This window comes from Sinocyclocheilus grahami, unplaced genomic scaffold (genome assembly GCF_001515645.1).
Source record: "Sinocyclocheilus grahami isolate Dianchi unplaced genomic scaffold, SAMN03320097.WGS_v1.1 scaffold47.1, whole genome shotgun sequence".
Taxonomy (NCBI): Eukaryota; Metazoa; Chordata; class Actinopteri; order Cypriniformes; family Cyprinidae; genus Sinocyclocheilus; species Sinocyclocheilus grahami.
In genome coordinates this window covers 992,615-997,491 of record NW_015505226.1, presented here as the reverse complement: position 1 = coordinate 997,491, position 4,877 = coordinate 992,615, and the positions used below count along the sequence as shown (strand labels likewise).

Sequence of the window (4,877 nt, the reverse complement as noted above, 5' to 3'; positions counted from 1 at the left end):
AATTGACAGACAGTTGACCCTGAGAGGTCAAGTAAATATCTACAGCGGAACTAAATATTTATAATTAATTATAACTAGTTATGATTAATTAATCATATTTCCCCATGAGCTGATTCGCTACAAACTATAAAGCATTTATTAGTCAGAGTTACCTCCCACTGAAAGCTCATTAGGCTACTAAGAGGGTGATTTATTTATTATCAGCAGGATTTAATCGTCTCATTTATGGAGGACAAGGACTGTGGTGTGGTTACTAAACTGGAACGAGTGTTGGCATGCTGCATTCTAGATTGTGCCTTGATAATTTTTTTAAAAAGCCTCAGGATTTAAAGTACCAAGTGCTGGCTTGGAAATTAACACATGCTACTGATATTACAATTAGGTTGTTGAATATATCAATATGTGAGAATATTTTACAAAAATATGTTGCATTTACAGTAGATTCAAATGTTTCTGAAAGGATGTTGGGTTTTCATTAAGATTACAGCATCACTTACAGGTTTTCTAGGCAGTCCTGGTTTCCCATCCTCCCCTGCTTTGCCCTGAAATAAAGCATAACATTATTTTGATGTAATAACGTGCTTATGCTCCAGTATGGGAATTTGCATGGATAAATGATTTTCACAGATTAAGCTGTGATATTACTCACAGGTGTGCCATTAGCTCCTGGGGGCCCAGGTGGTCCTGGAGGCCCCTGAGGCCCTCTTAGTCCTGCCAAGCCCTAGGAAACAACAATTAAATGTTAAACAGATTAAAAACTGGATTGATTTGTTGCAGCAAACAGTGGCAACATCATGATGCAACAAACAGATGATTTGACATACGGAGGGACAGGAGTACTCACATCTCTTCCAGGATCCCCTTGTTTTTTTGGGTCACCCTACAAAACCAAAAACATTAAGGATTCAGATTGATAGAATATCCTTTGAATATGAAGCTGATGCAAGGATTGAAGTTATTATCTGACCCGTAATCCAGGAGCTCCAGTCGGCCCAGGTTTCCCATCCTGACCGGGTCGTCCATCCAATCCAGCCGCTCCTCTTTCTCCCTGCACACGCACACTGTAAATACACAAAACAATCAACATAACTCAAAATCAATTTCAATTTTCTCAGCATTGAGTCGTCACCAACTTAAATGAATAATGATTTGAACGGGTTGACTGATAGATCCAATCTTTGTCACTAATAACACCTTTCTGAAAGCATCACACATATGTATGCCAAAAGCAGCAGTCATCAGCTTAATTAATGTAATAAAATCAATGAAGCCAGTCTAAAAACCTACACAATAATTATGAAAGGAACAGAGATCAAAAGGATAAATTAGATGAGGACTGGTACAAGTATATGCCACAAGGGTCAGACACAAATTAATTGGCTATACGTCTGTTGTAGAAAGCCACAACATGGTTTACAATATTCCTCGAGACATCAGTGAGATCTTGTTTTCTCATTTCCTCCAACTATGAAACAAAACCTTGTTTCAGTTCTGTAGCACAAATGTTAGACAAAGATTAAACAGTCTCGCAGACAGGCAATACCAAATAATTGCAGCGCTAGTGAGACCTGCTATTTAAAACCCCACGAGGTAAAACCTGACATAATGAAGTGTGTCACAGCTTCTGCAGTATAGAGAGATCCATGACTAAGCAGTTATATTTATACTTTACACTGATTACTGCAGCCAGTTTTACCACTTCAGCCATTTTTCAGCTGTCTACCACTGTATGACACTCACTTTTCAAAATATTGTCATTGCTGCACTCTAAAATAGAATGATTTTTGCAGGGGTGCTTACACCTGCTTTTGAAGAGATATTTAAGGAAGCTGCTTACTTTATAGATGCCTCATTCAAACAGTAATTGATGGTAGAAATTGCACGGCTGAAGCAAGGTGTTCAATTCCTTGTTCGGACATCACAATCCTCTTTCTATAAAATTCATTGCAGGTTACGTTTACTTGGCATTTGCTTTACATTAAAAAATACAATATACACATCCGTTCAAATGTTTGGGGTCAGTAAGATATATTTTTAAAGAAATTAATACTTTTATTTAGCAAGGATGCATTAAATTGATCAAAAGTGACAGTAAATACTGACACTATTACAAAAAAAAATGTTCCAAATAAATGCTGTTCTTCTGAACTTTCTTTTCTATGCTGATATGCTTCTATGCTATTACAGTTTCGACAAAAATATGAAGCAGCACAATTGATTCCAACATTGATAGTAATAAAAAAATATTTTTGAGCACCAAATCAGCATATGATTTCATGATTTCTGATAGTTGATGTGACATGGAAGACTGGAGTAATGGCTAAAAAATTTTGCTTTGTCATCACAAGAACAAATTACATTTTAAAATATAATAAAATAGAAAACTGTTATTTTAAATTGTAAAAATACTTCAAAATATTAATGTTTTTCCAATATTTTGAGAAAATAACAACAAGTGTTGTTCTTCTGGAGCGGGAAGAACAACGGCCTGTTCACGTCTGTCAATTCTAACAGAAAACCCTTAAGCAATCCAAAGCTTCGACATATGTCGGAAAGACTCTAGGTCTAAATGCATGATTTATTTACAAAGATTTGCGGCTGAAAGGCACTGTTGAAAAATTTAAGCACTGAATATTGTTTAGTAATCGCATCATGATTTCAGATTTCCTGAATCAAAATTTAATCAAATCGTAAGGTGCCTAAACAATACCAACCATATATAAAACTGAACCTGCGGCCTTTGCATTAAGCAGTGCAGATACTTAACCTTTAAGCTAATACTACTTCCTGTCAGAATTCCTGTCATTTAAAGAAAGTAGATTTTTAACAACTTTAAAATGTTTTGTATTTCATGTCTTGTGGTCATGTTAATGGTCTCAAAAATGGTCTTGTTTGCTGTTATGGAACATGAAGGTCAAACAATTCACCTGTCTAAAAAATCTACAGCCTAGACATGGTACTTAAAGAAGTAAAAGCAACGTCCCACAGTAAACCAGGAAAACTGGCTCTTTTACCTTGTCTCCTGGACTGCCCCTATCGCCTGGGTCACCCTAGAAGAAACAGAAAGCTGAATGAGTTGTACAATCTGCTATTAAAAGTAATGACTCCTGGTGTGGTACTACAGTGGAGATTTAATGAAAAATCAGTTATCTGAATGTTTAGAATGAAGTTGCATAATATGGTTCCCACTGTCCTAAATAACTTTGTGTTTGAATGGGATTACGTACTGTATATCACCATATTTAAGGTGATGATACATGGGGCAATGTTGCCGGGCAAATAATGTTGCTTGGGCACTTTCCCATTGAAAATGGGCAACAAATTTCTATCTGGATACTTTAGATCGGTCATAGGCCCTATGTCTCACCTGGTTGCTCAGCAACATTGCTCAAAAATTTGCCCCGTGTATCATCACATTTAGATTCAGTGTGTATGCGGCCAGAGACAGACACAGATACACATAAAGATCAAAGAAATGTCTAAACAGATAAAAGGCACAAAAGCAGTAGGAGGTTCTTACTCTGGCTCCTGGTAGCCCACGCGGCCCCTCAGGACCCTAAACAACAAATAGGTTAAGATACAAATCACATTACTCTCAATTACACATACTGTCTGATCACCATACTGACTTACGCTTGGTCCTGGCGAGCCTGAAGTTCCTGGTTCACCCTTTTGACCTTTAGCCCCGTGCTCCCCTGGGTCACCTGCCTCTCCCTGGTGTTAGAACAAGAGTATCACAATGACAAAACCAGAATATGCATGATAGACAGAATTTAAAGACTATGAACATTTTACTGTACCTTTTCTCCTCTGTCACCTTTCAGCTGTTTCTCTCCAGTTGTCTAACAGAAAAAACAAATTCGAAAGATTTCAAAAACAGCAGGTTATTTAAATAAACAGGGGGTGTAGAAAAAAAGTACAGTGTGACGATAATGATTTTAAAACATACCACATCTCCAGGTGGCCCAGGGGGACCTTGTATTCCCTATAGTTACCCGTAATAAAGATGTTAGATGGCACTTTCAATGTTTGTGTGGAGGTCCAAACATGTGTGAATTTGTGTTGAGTGAGAAGCTTCTGATACTTCACCTGCTCTCCCTTTGGGACCTGGGGTACCCTGCGCAGAACAAAGCTCTGATCACATGTCTAGACAAAAATAACCCAATAGTCCTAAATACCGTGCAGCGATGATTCAGTGTTGTTTTATTCAAAGGCAAGGTTGATGTTTTTATTTCTATGGTTGTTTATCCAATAAAATTAATTATCCAATAAAATATTAGTTTTGGGGTCATGGGCCTGGATTTCAGTACGATGAGCTCTTAGAATTACTGGTTGTTATATATAAGGAACTATTTGATATAAAGTCATAGTGACTACAAATAAAGGATGTAAAAAGAAATTATATTTGCTGACAAAATGGGAATCTATTAAAATTCCTTTTTCACTATTAATCTAATATCTATTCTATTAATATTCATATTCCTTGTGCTTTAATGGTGTACAGTACTTTGTATTAAAATACTTTTTGTTTTCTTTCATAAATTTCTTTCATTCAGTTTTTTTTTAAAGAATAACTAAATTCAGTATAAATAATTATTCTGTATAAATAATTCCGGCTTAAAAAGGAAATTTTTTAATATTTAGTTAGGCATGACCATGCCTTAATTTTGCTGAAATACTTTTAGGCAGTCATATGTCTTACATTTCGTCCATCTTACCCGGATATCCTGTGTCTCTTTTTGGCCCAGGTTGACCTGTAAAGTCAGTCACACCTCGACTTTCTTCCAAATAACACACATTTCATTCATAATATTATAAATACAGGCCTATAGTTCCTGCACATTTTTGTTTTTCTGAATTGTGTGAAATGGCTAATA

General features: G+C 36.3%; 1 protein-coding gene across 1 annotated transcript in view; it reads right to left on the bottom strand.

The window, feature by feature from the left end:
* Positions 1-4,101, bottom strand: part of LOC107582688 (collagen alpha-1(XXIII) chain-like) — a 20,730-nt gene extending 16,629 nt beyond the window's left edge. The window contains exons 1-10 of the mRNA XM_016268616.1: positions 4,090-4,101; positions 3,950-3,985; positions 3,801-3,842; positions 3,634-3,714; positions 3,521-3,556; positions 3,015-3,050; positions 968-1,048; positions 845-880; positions 650-721; positions 498-542 (exon numbers count right to left, since the gene is read on the bottom strand). The gene's annotated coding sequence lies outside the window, so the exon portion shown is untranslated. The remainder of the gene's footprint in view (positions 1-497; positions 543-649; positions 722-844; positions 881-967; positions 1,049-3,014; positions 3,051-3,520; positions 3,557-3,633; positions 3,715-3,800; positions 3,843-3,949; positions 3,986-4,089) is intronic.
* Positions 4,102-4,877: the final 776 nt, after the last annotated feature.